The following is a 25,641-nucleotide window of genomic DNA, read 5'->3' as shown; positions in this document are numbered from 1 at the left end:
GGTAAGGCCAAAACCTGAGCATGGTAGCGCAGGATCACAGAGAAGGAGCGGGTGGGGGTGCTTCTGTCTTGACAAAGGCGTGACATGGCTAGTGACTGAGAGGGACTTGACTTTCCCCTATGACTGACTGTGAGAGGGGAAGGCGAAGATTTTCTGCACCCAGCATGCCTTGTGACATTCTTAGGCAAATGAGGTGAGAGCCCTGCCAGAATAGCTCCAGCGATCCCATGCCACTCCTCTGAAGGCTCCTGATCTGCATAACCACAGCATTTTGAACAGAAAGCAGAGTGGCGCAGCGGAAGCGTGCTGGGCCCATAACCCAGAGGTCGATGGATTGAAACCATCCTCTGCTAGGATGGATTGATTATTTTTCTTGTGAGGACCACTCTCTCGTTTCCACGCTGCCAGAGCGGAAAACAGCAGGCTTGTGCCAGCTTTTTGTGGGAAGAGACTGCTCAACTATCGGTCTCTGCTCAAAGTCAGGGAGACAGATGGTCAGAGAATCAACCCTACACTTCAAAGGAAATGATGCACAGTTATGACCATTAACGAAAGATGGGACCCTCGCACTTCTTTCTGAGCCTGCTTGGAACGCTATTATTCCCTTTTTTTGTCCTGCTATTATCAATCTCCTGTGAATTTCGTGGAGCTGTTTTCTTTCTCTACCCTGCTGTTTTTCCCTTGCTGCCAATATATGCTTATTTCAATGATTTGAACTGCTGCTTTCCCTTTCTCCTTTTCTGCGCAGCTTTTGCATGGGTTTCAATCTCCAGTTCCTTAGCAGTTGCAAGAACTTTTTTCCTGATTTTCATGTTGGTCTGTAAACCAAAAATACCTCTGATACTGGCGCAATATAGTCATTGAACTCAGTTTAAAAAAAACATATGCCATGGAGCGTTGGTGGTATAGTGGTGAGCATAGCTGCCTTCCAAGCAGTTGACCCGGGTTCGATTCCCGGCCAATGCAGTGCTAATATTTATACATTAAGAAAGCAGTAGCTATTCTAACGCAATATGTTAAAAAAAAGAGAAATATCTTGACCAGATTACTCAGCTATTAGATAAATAATAAACAAAGACATAGGCAGGCATCCCAAAAGCCCCGTCTGCAACTTTCTATGTCCTGAAATTTTTATATTTTACAAACAGCAGTCACCACTCACAACTGCTGGTAATAAATGGGCTGCAGGGGGGCAGGCAATGAAACGGCTAAGCCCTTCTGCCCGACCAGCCTTTAGAACTGCAGCATCTCTGCAGTAAAAATTGTTTCAGGTCAATATCTCTCCCCTGGAAAAAATGTGCGAGACCCACCACCGATAAATGTGGCAAAAGTCCCCAACATTTTCTGCATATTTGTGCTCTTACCTGAAAGCAGCGCCACCTTGTAGTCATCGCAGGCAACTGCAGCATACAACCAAATTTATCCAAGAGCAAGGTGAAAGAAACCCAAGGGAACAGCCCCTGTCTGCAGCAGGAAGGTTGGCTGCTTCGAATGGACAGAACTTCCAGTCCTAAGTCCACTCACGTCCCAAACGCTCATACCGGGTGCACCTCTGGCTCCCAGGTAAGGCCAAAACCTGAGCATGGTAGCGCAGGATCACAGAGAAGGAGCGGGTGGGGGTGCTTCTGTCTTGACAAAGCCGTGACATGGCTAGTGACTGAGAGGGCCTTGACTTTCCCCTATGACTGACTGTGAGAGGGGAAGGCGAAGATTTTCTGCACCCAGCATGCCTTGTGACATTCTTAGGCAAATGAGGTGAGAGCCCTGCCAGAATAGCTCCAGCGATCCCATGCCACTCCTCTGAAGGCTCCTGATCTGCATAACCACAGCATTTTGAACAGGAAGCAAAGTGGCGCAGCGGAAGCGTGCTGGGCCCATTACCCAGAGGTCGATGGATTGAAACCATCCTCTGCTAGCATGGATTGGTTTTTTTTTCTTGTGAGGACCACTCACTCGTTTCCACGCTGCCAGAGCGGAAAACAGCAGGCTTGTGCCAGCTTTTTGTGGGAAGAGACTGCTCAACTATCGGTCTCTGATCAAAGTCAGGGAGACAGATGGTCAGAGAATCAACCCTACACTTCAAAGGAAATGATGCACAGTTATGACCATTAACGAAAGATGGGACCCTCGCACTTCTTTCTGAGCCTGCTTGGAACGCTATTGTTCCCTTTTTTTGTCCTGCTATTATCAATCTCCTGTGAATTTCGTGGAGCTGTTTTCTTTCTCTACCCTGCTGTTTTTCCCTTGCTGCCAATATATGCTTATTTCAATGATTTGAACTGCTGCTTTCCCTTTCTCCTTTTCTGCGCAGCTTTTGCATGGGTTTCAATCTCCAGTTCCTTAGCAGTTGCAAGAACTTTTTTCCTGATTTTCATGTTGGTCTATAAACCAAAAATACCTCTGATACTGGTGCAATAAAGTAATTGAACTCAGGGTTGTGATGTCTAGAGCTTAAAAAAAACATATGCCATGGAGCGTTGGTGGTATAGTGGTGAGCATAGCTGCCTTCCAAGCAGTTGACCCGGGTTCGATTCCCGGCCAACGCAGTGCTAATATTTATACATTAAGAAAGCAGTAGCTATTCTAACGCAATATGTTAAAAAAAAGGAAATATCTTGACCAGATTACTCATCTATTAGATAAATAATAAACAAAGACATAGGCAGGCATCCCAAAAGCCCCGTCTGCGACTTTCTATGTCCTGAAATTTTTATATTTTACAAACAGCAGTCACCACTCACAACTGCTGGTAATAAATGGGCTGCAGGGGGGCAGGCAATGAAACGGCTAAGCCCTTCTGCCCGACCAGCCTTTAGAACTGCAGCATCTCTGCAGTAAAAAGTGTTTCAGGTCAATATCTCTCCCCTGGAAAAAATGTGCGAGACCCACCACCGATAAATGTGGCAAAAGTCCCCAACATTTTCTGCATATTTGTGCGCTTACCTGAAAGCAGCGCCACCTTGTAGTCATCGCAGGCAACTGCAGCATACAACCAAATTTATCCGAGAGCAAGGTGAAAGAAACCCAAGGGAACAGCCCCTGTCTGCAGCAGGAAGGTTGGCTGCTTCGAATGGACAGAACTTCCAGTCCTAAGTCCACTCACGTCCCGAACGCTCCCAAACGCTCATACCGGGCAAGCCCTCACCGGGTGCACCTCTGGCTCCCAGGTAAGGCCAAAACCTGAGCATGGTAGCGCAGGATCACAGAGAAGGAGCGGGTGGGGGTGCTTCTGTCTTGACAAAGGCGTGACATGGCTAGTGACTGAGAGGGACTTGACTTTCCCCTATGACTGACTGTGAGAGGGGAAGGCGAAGATTTTCTGCACCCAGCATGCCTTGTGACATTCTTAGGCAAATGAGGTGAGAGCCCTGCCAGAATAGCTCCAGCGATCCCATGCCACTCCTCTGAAGGCTCCTGATCTGCATAACCACAGCATTTTGAACAGGAAGCAAAGTGGCGCAGCGGAAGCGTGCTGGGCCCATAACCCAGAGGTCGATGGATCGAAACCATCCTCTGCTAGCATGGATTGGTTTTTTTTTCTTGTGAGGACCACTCTCTCGTTTCCACGCTGCCAGAGCGGAAAACAGCAGGCTTGTGCCAGCTTTTTGTGGGAAGAGACTGCTCAACTATCGGTCTCTGATCAAAGTCAGGGAGACAGATGGTCAGAGAATCAACCCTACACTTCAAAGGAAATGATGCACAGTTATGACCATTAACGAAAGATGGGACCCTCGCACTTCTTTCTGAGCCTGCTTGGAACGCTATTGTTCCCTTTTTTTGTCCTGCTATTATCAATCTCCTGTGAATTTCGTGGAGCTGTTTTCTTTCTCTACCCTGCTGTTTTTCCCTTGCTGCCAATATATGCTTATTTCAATGATTTGAACTGCTGCTTTCCCTTTCTCCTTTTCTGCGCAGCTTTTGCATGGGTTACAATCTCCAGTTCCTTAGCAGTTGCAAGAACTTTTTTCCTGATTTTCATGTTGGTCTGTAAACCAAAAATACCTCTGATACTGGTGCAATATAGTAATTGAACTCAGGGTTGTGATGTCTAGAGCTTAAAAAAAACATATGCCATGGAGCGTTGGTGGTATAGTGGTGAGCATAGCTGCCTTCCAAGCAGTTGACCCGGGTTCGATTCCCGGCCAACGCAGTGCTAATATTTATACATTAAGAAAGCAGTAGCTATTCTAACGCAATATGTTAAAAAAAAGAGAAATATCTTGACCAGATTACTCAGCTATTAGATAAATAATACACAAAGACATAGGCAGGCATCCCAAAAGCCCCGTCTGCGACTTTCTATGTCCTGAAATTTTTATATTTTACAAACAGCAGTCACCACTCACAACTGCTGGTAATAAATGGGCTGCAGGGGGGCAGGCAATGAAACGGCTAAGCCCTTCTGCCCGACCAGCCTTTAGAACTGCAGCATCTCTGCAGTAAAAAGTGTTTCAGGTCAATATCTCTCCCCTGGAAAAAATGTGCGAGACCCACCGCCGATAAATGTGGCAAAAGTCCCCAACATTTTCTGCATATTTGTGCTCTTACCTGAAAGCAGCGCCACCTTGTAGTCATCGCAGGCAACTGCAGCATACAACCAAATTTATCCGAGAGCAAGGTGAAAGAAACCCAAGGGAACAGCCCCTGTCTGCAGCAGGAAGGTTGGCTGCTTCGAATGGACAGAACTTCCAGTCCTAAGTCCACTCACGTCCCGAACGCTCATACCGGGCAAGCCGTCACCGGGTGCAGCTCTGGCTCCCAGGTAAGGCCAAAACCTGAGCATGGTAGCGCAGGATCACAGAGAAGGAGCGGGTGGGGGTGCTTCTGTCTTGACAAAGGCGTGACATGGCTAGTGACTGAGAGGGACTTGACTTTCCCCTATGACTGACTGTGAGAGGGGAAGGCGAAGATTTTCTGCACCCAGCATGCCTTGTGACATTCTTAGGCAAATGAGGTGAGAGCCCTGCCAGAATAGCTCCAGCGATCCCATGCCACTCCTCTGAAGGCTCCTGATCTGCATAACCACAGCATTTTGAACAGGAAGCAGAGTGGCGCAGCGGAAGCGTGCTGGGCCCATAACCCAGAGGTCGATGGATCGAAACCATACTCTGCTAGCATGGATTGATTTTTTTTTCTTGTGAGGACCACTCTCTCGTTTCCACGCTGCCAGAGCGGAAAACAGCAGGCTTGTGCCAGCATTTTGTGGGAAGAGACTGCTCAACTATCGGTCTCTGCACAAAGTCAGGGAGACAGATGGTCAGAGAATCAACCCTACACTTCAAAGGAAATGATGCACAGTTATGACCATTAACGAAAGATGGGACCCTCGCACTTCTTTCTGAGCCTGCTTGGAACGTTATTATTCCCTTTTTTTGTCCTGCTATTATCAATCTCCTGTGAATTTCGTGGAGCTGTTTTCTTTCTCTACCCTGCTGTTTTTCCCTTGCTGCCAATATATGCTTATTTCAATGATTTGAACTGCTGCTTTCCCTTTCTCCTTTTCTGCGCAGCTTTTGCATGGGTTTCAATCTCCAGTTCCTTAGCAGTTGCAAGAACTTTTTTCCTGATTTTCATGTTGGTCTGTAAACCAAAAATACCTCTGATACTGGTGCAATATAGTCATTGAACTCAGGGTTGTGATGTCTAGAGCTTAAAAAAAACATATGCCATGGAGTGTTGGTGGTATAGTGGTGAGCAAAGCTGCCTTCCAAGCAGTTGACCTGGGTTCGATTCCTGGCCAACGCAGTGCTAATATTTATACATTAAGAATGCAGTAGCTATTCTAACTCAATATGTTAAAAAAAAGAGAAATATCTTGACCAGATTACTCAGCTATTAGATAAATAATAAACAAAGACATAGGCAGGCATCCCAAAAGCCCCGTCTGCGACTTTCTATGTCCTGAAATTTTTATATTTTACAAACAGCAGTCACCACTCACAACTGCTGGTAATAAATGGGCTGCAGGGGGGCAGGCAATGAAATGGCTAAGCCCTTCTGCCCGACCAGCCTTTAGAACTGCAGCATCTCTGCAGTAAAAAGTGTTTCAGGTCAATATCTCTCCCCTGGAAAAAATGTGCGAGACCCACCGCCGATAAATGTGGCAAAAGTCCCCAACATTTTCTGCATATTTGTGCTCTTACCTGAAAGCAGCGCCACCTTGTAGTCATCGCAGGCAACTGCAGCATACAACCAAATTTATCCGAGAGCAAGGTGAGAGAAACCCAAGGGAACAACCCCTGTCTGCAGCAGGAAGGTTGGCTGCTTCGAATGGACAGAACTTCCAGTCCTAAGTCCACTCACGTCCCGAACGCTCCCAAACGCTCATACCGGGCAAGCCCTCACCGGGTGCACCTCTGGCTCCCAGGTAAGGCCAAAACCTGAGCATGGTAGTGCAGGATCACAGAGAAGGAGGGGGTCGGGGTGCTTCTGTCTTGACAAAGGCGTGACATGGCTAGTGACTGAGAGGGACTTGACTTTCCCCTATGACTGACTGTGAGAGGGGAAGGCGAAGATTTTCTGCACCCAGCATGCCTTGTGACATTCTTAGGCAAATGAGGTGAGAGCCCTGCCAGAATAGCTCCAGCGATCCCATGCCACTCCTCTGAAGGCTCCTGATCTGCATAACCACAGCATTTTGAACAGGAAGCAGAGTGGCGCAGCAGAAGCGTGCTGGGCCCATAACCCAGAGGTCGAAGGATTGATTTTTTTTTCTTGTGAGGACCACTCTCTCGTTTCCACGCTGCCAGAGCGGAAAACAGCAGGCTTGTGCCAGCTTTTTGTGGGAAGAGACTGCTCAACTATCGGTCTCTGCTCAAAGTCAGCGAGACAGATGGTCAGAGAATCAACCCTACACTTCAAAGGAAATGATGCACAGTTACGACCATTAACGAAAGATGGGACCCTCGCACTTCTTTCTGAGCCTGCTTGGAACGCTATTATTCCCTTTTTTTGTCCTGCTATTATCAATCTCCTGTGAATTTCGTGGAGCTGTTTTCTTTCTCTACCCTGCTGTTTTTCCCTTGCTGCCAATATATGCTTATTTCAATGATTTGAACTGCTGCTTTCCCTTTCTCCTTTTCTGCGCAGCTTTTGCATGGGTTTCAATCTCCAGTTCCTTAGCAGTTGCAAGAACTTTTTTCATGATTTTCATGTTGGTCTGTAAACCAAAAATACCTCTGATACTGGTGCAATAAAGTAATTGAAATCAGGGTTGTGATGTCTAGAGCTTAAAAAAAACATATGCCATGGAGCGTTGGTGGTATAGTGGTGAGCATAGCTGCCTTCCAAGCAGTTGACCCGGGTTCGATTCCCGGCCAACGCAGTGCTAATATTTATACATTAAGAAAGCAGTAGCTATTCTAACGCAATATGTTAAAAAAAAGAGAAATATCTTGACCAGATTACTCAGCTATTAGATAAATAATAAACAAAGACATAGGCAGGCATCCCAAAAGCCCCGTCTGCGACTTTCTATGTCCTGAAATTTTTATATTTTACAAACAGCAGTCACCACTCACAACTGCTGATAATAAATGGGCTGCAGGGGGGCAGGCTATGAAACGGCTAAGCCCTTCTGCCCGACCAGCCTTTAGAACTGCAGCATCTCTGCAGTAAAAAGTGTTTCAGGTCAATATCTCTCCCCTGGAAAAAATGTGCGAGACCCACCACCGATAAATGTGGCAAAAGTCCCCAACATTTTCTGCATATTTGTGCTCTTACCTGAAAGCAGCACCACCTTGTAGTCATCGCAGGCAACTGCAGCATACAACCAAATTTATCCGAGAGCAAGGTGAAACAAACCCAAGGGAACAGCCCCTGTCTGCAGTAGGAAGGTTGGCTGCTTCGAATGGACAGAACTTCCAGTCCTAAGTCCACTCACGTCCCGAACGCTCATACCGGGCAAGCCCTCACCGGGTGCAGCTCTGGCTCCCAGGTAAGGCCAAAACCTGAGCATGGTAGCGCAGGATCACAGAGAAGGAGCGGGTGGGGGTGCTTCTGTCTTGACAAAGGCGTGACATGGCTAGTGACTGAGAGGGACTTGACTTTCCCCTATGACTGACTGTGAGAGGGGAAGGCGAAGATTTTCTGCACCCAGCATGCCTTGTGACATTCTTAGGCAAATGAGGTGAGAGCCCTGCCAGAATAGCTCCAGCGATCCCATGCCACTCCTCTGAAGGCTCCTGATCTGCATAACCACAGCATTTTGAACAGGAAGCAAAGTGGCGCAGCGGAAGCGTGCTGGGCCCATAACCCAGAGGTCGATGGATCGAAACCATCCTCTGCTAGCATGGATTGTTTTTTTTTTCTTGTGAGGACCACTCTCTCGTTTCCACGCTGCCAGAGCGGAAAACAGCAGGCTTGTGCCAGCTTTTTGTGGGAAGAGACTGCTCAACTATCGGTCTCTGATCAAAGTCAGGGAGACAGATGGTCAGAGAATCAACCCTACACTTCAAAGGAAATGATGCACAGTTATGACCATTAACGAAAGATGGGACCCTCGCACTTCTTTCTGAGCCTGCTTGGAACGCTATTGTTCCCTTTTTTTGTCCTGCTATTATCAATCTCCTGTGAATTTCGTGGAGCTGTTTTCTTTCTCTACCCTGCTGTTTTTCCCTTGCTGCCAATATATGCTTATTTCAATGATTTGAACTGCTGCTTTCCCTTTCTCCTTTTCTGCGCAGCTTTTGCATGGGTTACAATCTCCAGTTCCTTAGCAGTTGCAAGAACTTTTTTCCTGATTTTCATGTTGGTCTGTAAACCAAAAATACCTCTGATACTGGTGCAATATAGTAATTGAACTCAGGGTTGTGATGTCTAGAGCTTAAAAAAAACATATGCCATGGAGCGTTGGTGGTATAGTGGTGAGTATAGCTGCCTTCCAAGCAGTTGACCCGGGTTCGATTCCCGGCCAACGCAGTGCTAACATTTATACATTAAGAAAGCAGTAGCTATTCTAACGCAATATGTTAAAAAAAAGAGAAATATCTTGACCAGATTACTCAGCTATTAGATAAATAATAAACAAAGACATAAGCAGGCATCCCAAAAGCCCCGTCTGCGACTTTCTATGTCCTGAAATTTTTATATTTTACAAACAGCAGTCACCACTCACAACTGCTGGTAATAAATGGGCTGCAGGGGGGCAGGCAATGTAACGGCTAAGCCCTTCTGCCCGACCAGCCTTTAGAACTGCAGCATCTCTGCATTAAAAAGTGTTTCAGGTCAATATCTCTCCCCTGGAAAAAATGTGCGAGACCCACCACCGATAAATGTGGCAAAAGTCCCCAACATTTTCTGCATATTTGTGCTCTTACCTGAAAGCAGCGCCACCTTGTAGTCATCTAAGGCAACTGCAGCATACAACCAAATTTATCCGAGAGCAAGGTGAAAGAAACCCAAGGGAACAGCCCCTGTCTGCAGCAGGAAGGTTGGCTGCTTCGAATGGACAGAACTTCCAGTCCTAAGTCCACTCACGTCCCAAACGCTCCCAAACGCTCATACCAGGCAAGCCCTCACCGGGTGCACCTCTGGCTCCCAGGTAAGGCCAAAACCTGAGCATGGTAGCGCAGGATCACAGAGAAGGAGCGGGTGGGGGTGCTTCTGTCTTGACAAAGGCGTGACATGGCTAGTGACTGAGAGGGACTTGACTTTCCCCTATGACTGACTGTGAGAGGGGAAGGCGAAGATTTTCTGCACCCAGCATGCCTTGTGACATTCTTAGGCAAATGAGGTGAGAGCCCTGCCAGAATAGCTCCAGCGATCCCATGCCACTCCTCTGAAGGCTCCTGATCTGCATAACCACAGCATTTTGAACAGGAAGCAAAGTGGCGCAGCGGAAGCGTGCTGGGCCCATAACCCAGAGGTTGATGGATCGAAACCATCCTCTGCTAGCATGGATTGATTTTTTTTTTCTTGTGAGGACCACTCTCTCGTTTCCACGCTGCCAGAGCGGAAAACAGCAGGCTTGTGCCAGCTTTTTGTGGGAAGAGACTGCTCAACTATCGGTCTCTGATCAAAGTCAGGGAGACAGATGGTTAGAGAATCAACCCTACACTTCAAAGGAAATGATGCACAGTTATGACCATTAACGAAAGATGGGACCCTCGCACTTCTTTCTGAGCCTGCTTGGAACGCTATTGTTCCCTTTTTTTGTCCTGCTATTATCAATCTCCTGTGAATTTCGTGGAGCTGTTTTCTTTCTCTACCCTGCTGTTTTTCCCTTGCTGCCAATATATGCTTATTTCAATGATTTGAACTGCTGCTTTCCCTTTCTCCTTTTCTGCGCAGCTTTTGCATGGGTTACAATCTCCAGTTCCTTAGCAGTTGCAAGAACTTTTTTCCTGATTTTCATGTTGGTCTGTAAACCAAAAATACCTCTGATACTGGTGCAATATAGTAATTGAACTCAGGGTTGTGATGTCTAGAGCTTAAAAAAAACATATGCCATGGAGCGTTGGTGGTATAGTGGTGAGCATAGCTGCCTTCCAAGCAGTTGACCCGGGTTCGATTCCTGGCCAACGCAGTGCTAACATTTATACATTAAGAAAGCAGTAGCTATTCTAACGCAATATGTTAAAAAAAAAGAGAAATATCTTGACCAGATTACTCAGCTATTAGATAAATAATAAACAAAGACATAAGCAGGCATCCCAAAAGCCCCGTCTGCGACTTTCTATGTCCTGAAATTTTTATATTTTACAAACAGCAGTCACCACTCACAACTGCTGGTAATAAATGGGCTGCAGGGGGGCAGGCAATGAAACGGCTAAGCCCTTCTGCCCGACCAGCCTTTAGAACTGCAGCATCTCTGCAGTAAAAAGTGTTTCAGGTCAATATCTCTCCCCTGGAAAAAATGTGCGAGACTCACCACCGATAAATGTGGCAAAAGTCCCCAACATTTTCTGCATATTTGTGCTCTTACCTGAAAGCAGCGCCACCTTGTAGTCATCGCAGGCAACTGCAGCATACAACCAAATTTATCCGAGAGCAAGGTGAAAGAAACCCAAGGGAACAGCCCCTGTCTGCAGCAGGAAGGTTGGCTGCTTTGAATGGACAGAACTTCCAGTCCTAAGTCCACTCACGTCCCGAACGCTCCCAAACGCTCATACCGGGCAAGCCCTCACCGGGTGTACCTCTGGCTCCCAGGTAAGGCCAAAACCTGAGCATGGTAGCGCAGGATCATAGAGAAGGAGCGGGTGGGGGTGCTTCTGTCTTGACAAAGGCGTGACATGGCTAGTGACTGAGAGGGACTTGACTTTCCCCTATGACTGACTGTGAGAGGGGAAGGCGAAGATTTTCTGCACCCAGCATGCCTTGTGACATTCTTAGGCAAATGAGGTGAGAGCCCTGCCAGAATAGCTCCAGCGATCCCATGCCACTCCTCTGAAGGCTCCTGATCTGCATAACCACAGCATTTTGAACAGGAAGCAAAGTGGCGCAGCGGAAGCGTGCTGGGCCCATAACCCAGAGGTCGATGGATCGAAACCATCCTCTGCTAGCATGGATTGGTTTTTTTTTCTTGTGAGGACCACTCTCTCGTTTCCACGCTGCCAGAGCGGAAAACAGCAGGCTTGTGCCAGCTTTTTGTGGGAAGAGACTGCTCAACTATCGGTCTCTGATCAAAGTCAGGGAGACAGATGGTCAGAGAATCAACCCTACACTTCAAAGGAAATGATGCACAGTTATGACCATTAACGAAAGATGGGACCCTCGCACTTCTTTCTGAGCCTGCTTGGAACGCTATTGTTCCCTTTTTTTGTCCTGCTATTATCAATCTCCTGTGAATTTCGTGGAGCTGTTTTCTTTCTCTACCCTGCTGTTTTTCCCTTGCTGCCAATATATGCTTATTTCAATGATTTGAACTGCTGCTTTCCCTTTCTCCTTTTCTGCGCAGCTTTTGCATGGGTTACAATCTCCAGTTCCTTAGCAGTTGCAAGAACTTTTTTCCTGATTTTCATGTTGGTCTGTAAACCAAAAATACCTCTGATACTGGTGCAATATAGTAATTGAACTCAGGGTTGTGATGTCTAGAGCTTAAAAAAAACATATGCCATGGAGCGTTGGTGGTATAGTGGTGAGCATAGCTGCCTTCCAAGCAGTTGACCCGGGTTCGATTCCCGGCCAACGCAGTGCTATTATTTATACATTAAGAAAGCAGTAGCTATTCTAACAAAATATGTTAAAAAAAAGATAAATATCTTGACCAGATTACTCAGCTATTAGATAAATAATAAACAAAGACATAAGCAGGCATCCCAAAAGCCCCGTCTGCGACTTTCTATGTCCTGAAATTTTTATATTTTACAAACAGCAGTCACCACTCACAACTGCTGGTAATAAATGGGCTGCAGGGGGGCAGGCAATGAAACGGCTAAGCCCTTCTGCCCGACCAGCCTTTAGAACTGCAGCATCTCTGCAGTAAAAAGTGTTTCAGGTCAATATCTCTCCCCTGGAAAAAATGTGCGAGACCCAGCACCGATAAATGTGGCAAAAGTCCCCAACATTTTCTGCATATTTGTGCTCTTACCTGAAAGCAGCGCCACCTTGTAGTCATCGCAGGCAACTGCAGCATACAACCAAATTTATCCGAGAGCAAGGTGAAAGAAACCCAAGGGAACAGCCCCTGTCTGCAGCAGGAAGGTTGGCTGCTTCGAATGGACAGAACTTCCAGTCCTAAGTCCACTCACTTCCCGAACGCTCCCAAACGCTCATACCGGGCAAGCCCTCACCGGGTGCACCTCTGGCTCCCAGGTAAGGCCAAAACCTGAGCATGGTAGCGCAGGATCACAGAGAAGGAGCGGGTGGGGGTGCTTCTGTCTTGACAAAGGCGTGACATGGCTAGTGACTGAGAGGGACTTGACTTTCCCCTATGACTGACTGTGAGAGGGGAAGGCGAAGATTTTCTGCACCCAGCATGCCTTGTGACATTCTTAGGCAAATGAGGTGAGAGCCCTGCCAGAATAGCTCCAGCGATCCCATGCCACTCCTCTGAAGGCTCCTGATCTGCATAACCACAGCATTTTGAACAGGAAGCAGAGTGGCGCAGCGGAAGCGTGCTGGGCCCATAACCCAGAGGTCGATGGATCGAAACCATCCTCTGCTAGCATGGATTGTTTTTTTTTTCTTGTGAGGACCACTCTCTCGTTTCCACGCTGCCAGAGCGGAAAACAGCAGGCTTGTGCCAGCTTTTTGTGGGAAGAGACTGCTCAACTATCGGTCTCTGCTCAAAGTCAGGGAGACAGATGGTCAGAGAATCAACCCTACACTTCAAAGGAAATGATGCACAGTTATGACCATTAACGAAAGATGGGACCCTCGCACTTCTTTCTGAGCCTGCTTGGAACGCTATTATTCCCTTTTTTTGTCCTGCTATTATCAATCTCCTGTGAATTTCGTGGAGCTGTTTTCTTTCTCTACCCTGCTGTTTTTCCCTTGCTGCCAATATATGCTTATTTCAATGATTTGAACTGCTGCTTTCCCTTTCTCCTTTTCTGCGCAGCTTTTGCATGGGTTTCAATCTCCAGTTCCTTAGCAGTTGCAAGAACTTTTTTCCTGATTTTCATGTTGGTCTGTAAACCAAAAATACCTCTGATACTGGCGCAATATAGTCATTGAACTCAGGGTTGTGATGTCTAGAGCTTAAAAAAAACATATGCTATGGAGCGTTGGTGGTATAGTGGTGAGCATAGCTGTCTTCCAAGCAGTTGACCCGGGTTCGATTCCCGGCCAACGCAGTGCTAATATTTATACATTAAGAAAGCAGTAGCTATTCTAACGCAATATGTTAAAAAAAAGATAAATATCTTGACCAGATTACTCAGCTATTAGATAAATAATAAACAAAGACATAGGCAGGCATCCCAAAAGCCCCGTCTGCGACTTTCTATGTCCTGAAATTTTTATATTTTACAAACAGCAGTCACCACTCACAACTGCTGGTAATAAATGGGCTGCAGGGGGGCAGGCAATGAAACGGCTAAGCCCTTCTGCCCGACCAGCCTTTAGAACTGCAGCATCTCTGCAGTAAAAAGTGTTTCAGGTCAATATCTCTCCCCTGGAAAAAATGTGCGAGACCCACCACCGATAAATGTGGCAAAAGTCCCCAACATTTTCTGCATATTTGTGCTCTTACCTGAAAGCAGCGCCACCTTGTAGTCATCGCAGGCAACTGCAGCATACAACCAAATTTATCCGAGAGCAAGGTGAAAGAAACCCAAGGGAACAGCCCCTGTCTGCAGCAGGAAGGTTGGCTGCTTCGAATGGACAGAACTTCCAGTCCTAAGTCCACTCACTTCCCGAACTCTCCCAAACGCTCATACCAGGCAAGGCCTCACCGGGTGCACCTCTGGCTCCCAGGTAAGGCCAAAACCTGAGCATGGTAGCGCAGGATCACAGAGAAGGAGCGGGTGGGGGTGCTTCTGTCTTGACAAAGGCGTGACATGGCTAGTGACTGAGAGGGACTTGACTTTCCCCTATGACTGACTGTGAGAGGGGAAGGCGAAGATTTTCTGCACCCAGCATGCCTTGTGACATTCTTAGGCAAATGAGGTGAGAGCCCTGCCAGAATAGCTCCAGCGATCCCATGCCACTCCTCTGAAGGCTCCTGATCTGCATAACCACTGCATTTTGAACAGGAAGCAAAGTGGCGCAGCGGAAGCGTGCTGGGCCCTTAACCCAGAGGTTGATGGATCGAAACCATCCTCTGCTAGCATGGATTGATTTTTTTTTTCTTGTGAGGACCACTCTCTCGTTTCCACGCTGCCAGAGCGGAAAACAGCAGGCTTGTGCCAGCTTTTTGTGGGAAGAGACTGCTCAACTATCAGTCTCTGCTCAAAGTCAGGGAGACAGATGGTCAGAGAATCAACCCTACACTTCAAAGGAAATGATGCACAGTTATGACCATTAACGAAAGATGGGACCCTCGCACTTCTTTCTGAGCCTGCTTGGAACGCTATTGTTCCCTTTTTTTGTCCTGCTATTATCAATCTCCTGTGAATTTCGTGGAGCTGTTTTCTTTCTCTACCCTGCTGTTTTTCCCTTGCTGCCAATATATGCTTATTTCAATGATTTGAACTGCTGCTTTCTCTTTCTCCTTTTCTGCGCAGCTTTTGCATGGGTTACAATCTCCAGTTCCTTAGCAGTTGCAAGAACTTTTTTCCTGATTTTCATGTTGGTCTGTAAACCAAAAATACCTCTGATACTGGTGCAATATAGTAATTGAACTCAGGGTTGTGATGTCTAGAGCTTAAAAAAAACATATGCCATGGAGCGTTGGTGGTATAGTGGTGAGCATAGCTGCCTTCCAAGCAGTTGACCCGGGTTCGATTCCCGGCCAACGCAGTGCTAATATTTATACATTAAGAAAGCAGTAGCTATTCTAACGCAATATGTTAAAAAAAAGATAAATATCTTGACCAGATTACTCAGCTATTAGATAAATAATAAACAAAGACATAAGCAGGCATCCCAAAAGCCCCGTCTGCGACTTTCTATGTCCTGAAATTTTTATATTTTACAAACAGCAGTCACCACTCACAACTGCTGGTAATAAATGGGCTGCAGGGGGGCAGGCAATGAAACGGCTAAGCCCTTCTGCCCGACCAGCCTTTAGAACTGCAGCATCTCTGCAGTAAAAAGTGTTTCAGGTCAATATCTCTCCCCTGGAAAAAATGTGCGAGACCCAGCACCGATAAATGTGGCAAAAGTCCCCAACATTTTCTGCATATTTGTGCTCTTACCTGAAAGCAGCGCCACCTTGTAGTCATCGCAGGCAACTGCAGCATACAACCAAATTTATCCGAGAGCAAGGTGAAAGAAACCCAAGGGAACAGCCCCTGTCTGCAGCAGGAAGGTTGGCTGCTTCGAATGGACAGAACTTCCAGTCCTAAGTCCACTCACTTCCCGAACGCTCCCAAACGCTCATACCCGGCAAGCCCTCACCGGGTGCACCTCTGGCTCCCAGGTAAGGCCAAAACCTGAGCATGGTAGCGCAGGATCACAGAGAAGGAGCGGGTGGGGGTGCTTCTGTCTTGACAAAGGCGTGACATGGCTAGTGACTGAGAGGGACTTGACTTTCCCCTATGACTGACTGTGAGAGGGGAAGGCGAAGATTTTCTGCACCCAGCATGCCTTGTGACATTCTTAGGCAAATGAGGTGAGAGCCCTGCCAGAATAGCTCCAGCGATCCCATGCCACTCCTCTGAAGGCTCCTGATCTGCATAACCACAGCATTTTGAACAGGAAGCAGAGTGGCGCAGCGGAAGCGTGCTGGGCCCATAACCCAGAGGTCGATGGATCGAAACCATCCTCTGCTAGCATGGATTGTTTTTTTTTTCTTGTGAGGACCACTCTCTCGTTTCCACGCTGCCAGAGCGGAAAACAGCAGGCTTGTGCCAGCTTTTTGTGGGAAGAGACTGCTCAACTATCGGTCTCTGCTCAAAGTCAGGGAGACAGATGGTCAGAGAATCAACCCTACACTTCAAAGGAAATGATGCACAGTTATGACCATTAACGAAAGATGGGACCCTCGCACTTCTTTCTGAGCCTGCTTGGAACGCTATTATTCCCTTTTTTTGTCCTGCTATTATCAATCTCCTGTGAATTTCGTGGAGCTGTTTTCTTTCTCTACCCTGCTGTTTTTCCCTTGCTGCCAATATATGCTTATTTCAATGATTTGAACTGCTGCTTTCCCTTTCTCCTTTTCTGCGCAGCTTTTGCATGGGTTTCAATCTCCAGTTCCTTAGCAGTTGCAAGAACTTTTTTCCTGATTTTCATGTTGGTCTGTAAACCAAAAATACCTCTGATACTGGCGCAATATAGTCATTGAACTCAGGGTTGTGATGTCTAGAGCTTAAAAAAAACATATGCTATGGAGCGTTGGTGGTATAGTGGTGAGCATAGCTGTCTTCCAAGCAGTTGACCCGGGTTCGATTCCCGGCCAACGCAGTGCTAATATTTATACATTAAGAAAGCAGTAGCTATTCTAACGCAATATGTTAAAAAAAAGATAAATATCTTGACCAGATTACTCAGCTATTAGATAAATAATAAACAAAGACATAGGCAGGCATCCCAAAAGCCCCGTCTGCGACTTTCTATGTCCTGAAATTTTTATATTTTACAAACAGCAGTCACCACTCACAACTGCTGGTAATAAATGGGCTGCAGGGGGGCAGGCAATGAAACGGCTAAGCCCTTCTGCCCGACCAGCCTTTAGAACTGCAGCATCTCTGCAGTAAAAAGTGTTTCAGGTCAATATCTCTCCCCTGGAAAAAATGTGCGAGACCCACCACCGATAAATGTGGCAAAAGTCCCCAACATTTTCTGCATATTTGTGCTCTTACCTGAAAGCAGCGCCACCTTGTAGTCATCGCAGGCAACTGCAGCATACAACCAAATTTATCCGAGAGCAAGGTGAAAGAAACCCAAGGGAACAGCCCCTGTCTGCAGCAGGAAGGTTGGCTGCTTCGAATGGACAGAACTTCCAGTCCTAAGTCCACTCACTTCCCGAACTCTCCCAAACGCTCATACCAGGCAAGGCCTCACCGGGTGCACCTCTGGCTCCCAGGTAAGGCCAAAACCTGAGCATGGTAGCGCAGGATCACAGAGAAGGAGCGGGTGGGGGTGCTTCTGTCTTGACAAAGGCGTGACATGGCTAGTGACTGAGAGGGACTTGACTTTCCCCTATGACTGACTGTGAGAGGGGAAGGCGAAGATTTTCTGCACCCAGCATGCCTTGTGACATTCTTAGGCAAATGAGGTGAGAGCCCTGCCAGAATAGCTCCAGCGATCCCATGCCACTCCTCTGAAGGCTCCTGATCTGCATAACCACTGCATTTTGAACAGGAAGCAAAGTGGCGCAGCGGAAGCGTGCTGGGCCCATAACCCAGAGGTTGATGGATCGAAACCATCCTCTGCTAGCATGGATTGATTTTTTTTTTCTTGTGAGGACCACTCTCTCGTTTCCACGCTGCCAGAGCGGAAAACAGCAGGCTTGTGCCAGCTTTTTGTGGGAAGAGACTGCTCAACTATCAGTCTCTGCTCAAAGTCAGGGAGACAGATGGTCAGAGAATCAACCCTACACTTCAAAGGAAATGATGCACAGTTATGACCATTAACGAAAGATGGGACCCTCGCACTTCTTTCTGAGCCTGCTTGGAACGCTATTATTCCCTTTTTTTGTCCTGCTATTATCAATCTCCTGTGAATTTCGTGGAGCTGTTTTCTTTCTCTACCCTGCTGTTTTTCCCTTGCTGCCAATATATGCTTATTTCAATGATTTGAACTGCTGCTTTCCCTTTCTCCTTTTCTGCGCAGCTTTTGCATGGGTTTCAATCTCCAGTTCCTTAGCAGTTGCAAGAACTTTTTTCCTGATTTTCATGTTGGTCTGTAAACCAAAAATACCTCTGATACTGGTGCAATATAGTAATTGAACTCAGGGTTGTGATGTCTAGAGCTTAAAAAAAACATATGCCATGGAACGTTGGTGGTATAGTGGTGAGCATAGCTGCCTTCCAAGCAGTTGACCCGGGTTCGATTCCCGGCCAACGCAGTGCTAATATTTATACATTAAGAAAGCAGTAGCTATTCTAACGCAATATGTTAAAAAAAAGAGAAATATCTTGACCAGATTACTCAGCTATTAGATAAATAATAAACAAAGACATAGGCAGGCATCCCAAAAGCCCCGTCTGCGACTTTCTATGTCCTGAAATTTTTATATTTTACAAACAGCAGTCACCACTCACAACTGCTGGTAATAAATGGGCTGCAGGGGGGCAGGCAATGAAACGGCTAAGCCCTTCTGCCCGACCAGCCTTTAGAACTGCAGCATCTCTGCAGTAAAAAGTGTTTCAGGTCAATATCTCTCCCCTGGAAAAAATGTGCGACACCCACCACCGATAAATGTGGCAAAAGTCCCCAACATTTTCTGCATATTTGTGCTCTTACCTGAAAGCAGCGCCACCTTGTAGTCATCGCAGGCAACTGCAGCATACAACCAAATTTATCCGAGAGCAAGGTGAAAGAAACCCAAGGGAACAGCCCCTGTCTGCAGCAGGAAGGTTGGCTGCTTCGAATGGACAGAACTTCCAGTCTTAAGTCCACTCACGTCCCGAACGCTCCCAAACACTCATACCGGCCAAGCCCTCACTGGGTGCACCTCTGGCTCCCAGGTAAGGCCAAAACCTGAGCATGGTAGCGCAGGATCACAGAGAAGGAGCGGGTGGGGGTGCTTCTGTCTTGACAAAGGCGTGACATGGCTAGTGACTGAGAGGGACTTGACTTTCCCCTATGACTGACTGTGAGAGGGGAAGGCGAAGATTTTCTGCACCCAGCATGCCTTGTGACATTCTTAGGCAAATGAGGTGAGAGCCCTGCCAGAATAGCTCCAGCGATCCCATGCCACTCCTCTGAAGGCTCCTGATCTGCATAACCACAGCATTTTGAACAGGAAGCAGAGTGGCGCAGCGGAAGCGTGCTGGGCCCATAACCCAGAGGTCGATGGATTGAAACCATCCTCTGCTAGGATGGATTGATTATTTTTCTTGTGAGGACCACTCTCTCGTTTCCACGCTGCCAGAGCGGAAAACAGCAGGCTTGTGCCAGCTTTTTGTGGGAAGAGACTGCTCAACTATCGGTCTCTGCTCAAAGTCAGGGAGACAGATGGTCAGAGAATCAACCCTACACTTCAAAGGAAATGATGCACAGTTATGACCATTAACGAAAGATGGGACCCTCGCACTTCTTTCTGAGCCTGCTTGGAACGCTATTATTCCCTTTTTTTGTCCTGCTATTATCAATCTCCTGTGAATTTCGTGGAGCTGTTTTCTTTCTCTACCCTGCTGTTTTTCCCTTGCTGCCAATATATGCTTATTTCAATGATTTGAACTGCTGCTTTCCCTTTCTCCTTTTCTGCGCAGCTTTTGCATGGGTTTCAATCTCCAGTTCCTTAGCAGTTGCAAGAACTTTTTTCCTGATTTTCATGTTGGTCTGTAAACCAAAAATACCTCTGATACTGGCGCAATATAGTCATTGAACTCAGTTTAAAAAAAACATATGCCATGGAGCGTTGGTGGTATAGTGGTGAGCATAGCTGCCTTCCAAGCAGTTGACCCGGGTTCGATTCCCGGCCAATGCAGTGCTAATATTTATACATTAAGAAAGCAGTAGCTATTCTAACGCAATATGTTAAAAAAAAGAGAAATATCTTGACCAGATTACTCAGCTATTAGATAAATAATAAACAAAGACATAGGCAGGCATCCCAAAAGCCCCGTCTGCGACTTTCTATGTCCTGAAATTTTTATATTTTACAAACAGCAGTCACCACTCACAACTGCTGGTAATAAATGGGCTGCAGGGGGGCAGGCAATGAAACGGCTAAGCCCTTCTGCCCGACCAGCCTTTAGAACTGCAGCATCTCTGCAGTAAAAATTGTTTCAGGTCAATATCTCTCCCCTGGAAAAAATGTGCGAGACCCACCACCGATAAATGTGGCAAAAGTCCCCAACATTTTCTGCATATTTGTGCTCTTACCTGAAAGCAGCGCCACCTTGTAGTCATCGCAGGCAACTGCAGCATACAACCAAATTTATCCAAGAGCAAGGTGAAAGAAACCCAAGGGAACAGCCCCTGTCTGCAGCAGGAAGGTTGGCTGCTTCGAATGGACAGAACTTCCAGTCCTAAGTCCACTCACGTCCCGAACGCTCCCAAACGCTCATACCGGGTGCACCTCTGGCTCCCAGGTAAGGCCAAAACCTGAGCATGGTAGCGCAGGATCATAGAGAAGGAGCGGGTGGGGGTGCTTCTGTCTTGACAAAGGCGTGACATGGCTAGTGACTGAGAGGGACTTGACTTTCCCCTATGACTGACTGTGAGAGGGGAAGGCGAAGATTTTCTGCACCCAGCATGCCTTGTGACATTCTTAGGCAAATGAGGTGAGAGCCCTGCCAGAATAGCTCCAGCGATCCCATGCCACTCCTCTGAAGGCTCCTGATCTGCATAACCACAGCATTTTGAACAGGAAGCAAAGTGGCGCAGCGGAAGCGTGCTGGGCCCATAACCCAGAGGTCGATGGATCGAAACCATCCTCTGCTAGCATGGATTGTTTTTTTTTTCTTGTGAGGACCACTCTCTCGTTTCCACGCTGCCAGAGCGGAAAACAGCAGGCTTGTGCCAGCTTTTTGTGGGAAGAGACTGCTCAACTATCGGTCTCTGATCAAAGTCAGGGAGACAGATGGTCAGAGAATCAACCCTACACTTCAAAGGAAATGATGCACAGTTATGACCATTAACGAAAGATGGGACCCTCGCACTTCTTTCTGAGCCTGCTTGGAACGCTATTGTTCCCTTTTTTTGTCCTGCTATTATCAATCTCCTGTGAATTTCGTGGAGCTGTTTTCTTTCTCTACCCTGCTGTTTTTCCCTTGCTGCCAATATATGCTTATTTCAATGATTTGAACTGCTGCTTTCCCTTTCTCCTTTTCTGCGCAGCTTTTGCATGGGTTACAATCTCCAGTTCCTTAGCAGTTGCAAGAACTTTTTTCCTGATTTTCATGTTGGTCTGTAAACCAAAAATACCTCTGATACTGGTGCAATATAGTAATTGAACTCAGGGTTGTGATGTCTAGAGCTTAAAAAAAACATATGCCATGGAGCGTTGGTGGTATAGTGGTGAGCATAGCTGCCTTCCAAGCAGTTGACCCGGGTTCGATTCCCGGCCAACGCAGTGCTAATATTTATACATTAAGAAAGCAGTAGCTATTCTAACGCAATATGTTAAAAAAAAGATAAATATCTTGACCAGATTACTCAGCTATTAGATAAATAATAAACAAAGACATAAGCAGGCATCCCAAAAGCCCCGTCTGCGACTTTCTATGTCCTGAAATTTTTATATTTTACAAACAGCAGTCACCACTCACAACTGCTGGTAATAAATGGGCTGCAGGGGGGCAGGCAATGAAACGGCTAAGCCCTTCTGCCCGACCAGCCTTTAGAACTGCAGCATCTCTGCAGTAAAAAGTGTTTCAGGTCAATATCTCTCCCCTGGAAAAAATGTGCGAGACCCACCACCGATAAATGTGGCAAAAGTCCACAACATTTTCTGCATATTTGTGCTCTTACCTGAAAGCAGCGCCACCTTGTAGTCATCGCAGGCAACTGCAGCATACAACCAAATTTATCCGAGAGCAAGGTGAAAGAAACCCAAGGGAACAGCCCCTGTCTGCAGCAGGAAGGTTGGCTGCTTCGAATGGACAGAACTTCCAGTCCTAAGTCCACTCACTTCCCGAACGCTCCCAAACGCTCATACCGGGCAAGCCCTCACCGGGTGCACCTCTGGCTCCCAGGTAAGGCCAAAACCTGAGCATGGTAGCGCAGGATCACAGAGAAGGAGCGGGTGGGGGTGCTTCTGTCTTGACAAAGGCGTGACATGGCTAGTGACTGAGAGGGACTTGACTTTCCCCTATGACTGACTGTGAGAGGGGAAGGCGAAGATTTTCTGCACCCAGCATGCCTTGTGACATTCTTAGGCAAATGAGGTGAGAGCCCTGCCAGAATAGCTCCAGCGATCCCATGCCACTCCTCTGAAGGCTCCTGATCTGCATAACCACAACATTTTGAACAGGAAGCAGAGTGGCGCAGCGGAAGCGTGCTGGGCCCATAACCCAGAGGTCGATGGATCGAAACCATCCTCTGCTAGCATGGATTGTTTTCTTTTTCTTGTGAGGACCACTCTCTCGTTTCCACGCTGCCAGAGCGGAAAACAGCAGGCTTGTGCCAGCTTTTTGTGGGAAGAGACTGCTCAACTATCGGTCTCTGCTCAAAGTCAGGGAGACAGATGGTCAGAGAATCAACCCTACACTTCAAAGGAAATGATGCACAGTTATGACCATTAACGAAAGATGGGACCCTCGCACTTCTTTCTGAGCCTGCTTGGAACGCTATTATTCCCTTTTTTTGTCCTGCTATTATCAATCTCCTGTGAATTTCGTGGAGCTGTTTTCTTTCTCTACCCTGCTGTTTTTCCCTTGCTGCCAATATATGCTTATTTCAATGATTTGAACTGCTGCTTTCCCTTTCTCCTTTTCTGCGCAGCTTTTGCATGGGTTTCAATCTCCAGTTCCTTAGCAGTTGCAAGAACTTTTTTCCTGATTTTCATGTTGGTCTGTAAACCAAAAATACCTCTGATACTGGCGCAATATAGTCATTGAACTCAGGGTTGTGATGTCTAGAGCTTAAAAAAAACATATGCTATGGAGCGTTGGTGGTATAGTGGTGAGCATAGCTGTCTTCCAAGCAGTTGACCCGGGTTCGATTCCCGGCCAACGCAGTGCTAATATTTATACATTAAGAAAGCAGTAGCTATTCTAACGCAATATGTTAAAAAAAAGATAAATATCTTGACCAGATTACTCAGCTATTAGATAAATAATAAACAAAGACATAGGCAGGCATCCCAAAAGCCCCGTCTGCGACTTTCTATGTCCTGAAATTTTTATATTTTACAAACAGCAGTCACCACTCACAACTGCTGGTAATAAATGGGCTGCAGGGGGGCAGGCAATGAAACGGCTAAGCCCTTCTGCCCGACCAGCCTTTAGAACTGCAGCATCTCTGCAGTAAAAAGTGTTTCAGGTCAATATCTCTCCCCTGGAAAAAATGTGCGAGACCCACCACCGATAAATGTGGCAAAAGTCCCCAACATTTTCTGCATATTTGTGCTCTTACCTGAAAGCAGCGCCACCTTTTAGTCATCGCAGGCAACTGCAGCATACAACCAAATTTATCCGAGAGCAAGGTGAAAGAAACCCAAGGGAACAGCCCCTGTCTGCAGCAGGAAGGTTGGCTGCTTCGAATGGACAGAACTTCCAGTCCTAAGTCCACTCACTTCCCGAACTCTCCCAAACGCTCATACCAGGCAAGCCCTCACCGGGTGCACCTCTGGCTCCCAGGTAAGGCCAAAACCTGAGCATGGTAGCGCAGGATCACAGAGAAGGAGCGGGTGGGGGTGCTTCTGTCTTGACAAAGGCGTGACATGGCTAGTGACTGAGAGGGACTTGACTTTCCCCTATGACTGACTGTGAGAGGGGAAGGCGAAGATTTTCTGCACCCAGCATGCCTTGTGACATTCTTAGGCAAATGAGGTGAGAGCCCTGCCAGAATAGCTCCAGCGATCCCATGCCACTCCTCTGAAGGCTCCTGATCTGCATAACCACAGCATTTTGAACAGGAAGCAAAGTGGCGCAGCGGAAGCGTGCTGGGCCCATAACCCAGAGGTTGATGGATCGAAACCATCCTCTGCTAGCATGGATTGATTTTTTTTTTCTTGTGAGGACCACTCTCTCGTTTCCACGCTGCCAGAGCGGAAAACAGCAGGCTTGTGCCAGCTTTTTGTGGGAAGAGACTGCTCAACTATCAGTCTCTGCTCAAAGTCAGGGAGACAGATGGTCAGAGAATCAACCCTACACTTCAAAGGAAATGATGCACAGTTATGACCATTAACGAAAGATGGGACCCTCGCACTTCTTTCTGAGCCTGCTTGGAACGCTATTATTCCCTTTTTTTGTCCTGCTATTATCAATCTCCTGTGAATTTCGTGGAGCTGTTTTCTTTCTCTACCCTGCTGTTTTTCCCTTGCTGCCAATATATGCTTATTTCAATGATTTGAACTGCTGCTTTCCCTTTCTTCTTTTCTGCGCAGCTTTTGCATGGGTTTCAATCTCCAGTTCCTTAGCAGTTGCAAGAACTTTTTTCCTGATTTTCATGTTGGTCTGTAAACCAAAAATACCTCTGATACTGGTGCAATATAGTAATTGAACTCAGGGTTGTGATGTCTAGAGCTTAAAAAAAACATATGCCATGGAACGTTGGTGGTATAGTGGTGAGCATAGCTGCCTTCCAAGCAGTTGACCCGGGTTCGATTCCCGGCCAACGCAGTGCTAATATTTATACATTAAGAAAGCAGTAGCTATTCTAACGCAATATGTTAAAAAAAAGAGAAATATCTTGACCAGATTACTCAGCTATTAGATAAATAATAAACAAAGACATAGGCAGGCATCCCAAAAGCCCCGTCTGCGACTTTCTATGTCCTGAAATTTTTATATTTTACAAACAGCAGTCACCACTCACAACTGCTGGTAATAAATGGGCTGCAGGGGGGCAGGCAATGAAACGGCTAAGCCCTTCTGCCCGACCAGCCTTTAGAACTGCAGCATCTCTGCAGTAAAAAGTGTTTCAGGTCAATATCTCTCCCCTGGAAAAAATGTGCGACACCCACCACCGATAAATGTGGCAAAAGTCCCCAACATTTTCTGCATATTTGTGCTCTTACCTGAAAGCAGCGCCACCTTGTAGTCATCGCAGGCAACTGCAGCATACAACCAAATTTATCCGAGAGCAAGGTGAAAGAAACCCAAGGGAACAGCCCCTGTCTGCAGCAGGAAGGTTGGCTGCTTCGAATGGACAGAACTTCCAGTCTTAAGTCCACTCACGTCCCGAACGCTCCCAAACACTCATACCGGCCAAGCCCTCACTGGGTGCACCTCTGGCTCCCAGGTAAGGCCAAAACCTGAGCATGGTAGCGCAGGATCACAGAGAAGGAGCGGGTGGGGGTGCTTCTGTCTTGACAAAGGC

The 25,641-nt window shown here is 47.0% G+C and overlaps 12 non-coding genes across 12 annotated transcripts; all 12 read left to right on the top strand.

Annotated features, from left to right (window-relative positions):
- The first annotated feature begins 894 nt into the window (after positions 1 to 894).
- TRNAG-UCC (transfer RNA glycine (anticodon UCC)) lies at positions 895 to 966 on the top strand. Its single transcript has one exon. It is a non-coding gene; the product is annotated as a tRNA-Gly (tRNA).
- Positions 967 to 2,474: 1,508 nt separating this feature from the next.
- TRNAG-UCC (transfer RNA glycine (anticodon UCC)) lies at positions 2,475 to 2,546 on the top strand. Its single transcript has one exon. It is a non-coding gene; the product is annotated as a tRNA-Gly (tRNA).
- Positions 2,547 to 4,078: 1,532 nt separating this feature from the next.
- TRNAG-UCC (transfer RNA glycine (anticodon UCC)) lies at positions 4,079 to 4,150 on the top strand. Its single transcript has one exon. It is a non-coding gene; the product is annotated as a tRNA-Gly (tRNA).
- Positions 4,151 to 7,252: 3,102 nt separating this feature from the next.
- TRNAG-UCC (transfer RNA glycine (anticodon UCC)) lies at positions 7,253 to 7,324 on the top strand. The gene has a single exon. It is a non-coding gene; the product is annotated as a tRNA-Gly (tRNA).
- Positions 7,325 to 8,847: 1,523 nt separating this feature from the next.
- TRNAG-UCC (transfer RNA glycine (anticodon UCC)) lies at positions 8,848 to 8,919 on the top strand. Its single transcript has one exon. It is a non-coding gene; the product is annotated as a tRNA-Gly (tRNA).
- A 3,140-nt stretch (positions 8,920 to 12,059) lies between these two features.
- TRNAG-UCC (transfer RNA glycine (anticodon UCC)) lies at positions 12,060 to 12,131 on the top strand. Its single transcript has one exon. It is a non-coding gene; the product is annotated as a tRNA-Gly (tRNA).
- Positions 12,132 to 13,664: 1,533 nt separating this feature from the next.
- Positions 13,665 to 13,736, top strand: TRNAG-UCC (transfer RNA glycine (anticodon UCC)). Its single transcript has one exon. It is a non-coding gene; the product is annotated as a tRNA-Gly (tRNA).
- A 1,534-nt stretch (positions 13,737 to 15,270) lies between these two features.
- TRNAG-UCC (transfer RNA glycine (anticodon UCC)) lies at positions 15,271 to 15,342 on the top strand. The gene has a single exon. It is a non-coding gene; the product is annotated as a tRNA-Gly (tRNA).
- Positions 15,343 to 16,875: 1,533 nt separating this feature from the next.
- Positions 16,876 to 16,947, top strand: TRNAG-UCC (transfer RNA glycine (anticodon UCC)). The gene has a single exon. It is a non-coding gene; the product is annotated as a tRNA-Gly (tRNA).
- Positions 16,948 to 20,068: 3,121 nt separating this feature from the next.
- Positions 20,069 to 20,140, top strand: TRNAG-UCC (transfer RNA glycine (anticodon UCC)). Its single transcript has one exon. It is a non-coding gene; the product is annotated as a tRNA-Gly (tRNA).
- Positions 20,141 to 21,658: 1,518 nt separating this feature from the next.
- On the top strand, positions 21,659 to 21,730 carry TRNAG-UCC (transfer RNA glycine (anticodon UCC)). The gene has a single exon. It is a non-coding gene; the product is annotated as a tRNA-Gly (tRNA).
- A 1,533-nt stretch (positions 21,731 to 23,263) lies between these two features.
- TRNAG-UCC (transfer RNA glycine (anticodon UCC)) lies at positions 23,264 to 23,335 on the top strand. Its single transcript has one exon. It is a non-coding gene; the product is annotated as a tRNA-Gly (tRNA).
- Positions 23,336 to 25,641: the final 2,306 nt, after the last annotated feature.

This window comes from Pleurodeles waltl, unplaced genomic scaffold, assembly GCF_031143425.1.
Source record: "Pleurodeles waltl isolate 20211129_DDA unplaced genomic scaffold, aPleWal1.hap1.20221129 scaffold_69, whole genome shotgun sequence".
NCBI classification, from domain to species: Eukaryota; Metazoa; Chordata; class Amphibia; order Caudata; family Salamandridae; genus Pleurodeles; species Pleurodeles waltl.
Note: the sequence above shows the minus strand (reverse complement) of the source record. Positions and strands in the feature narration are given on the sequence as shown.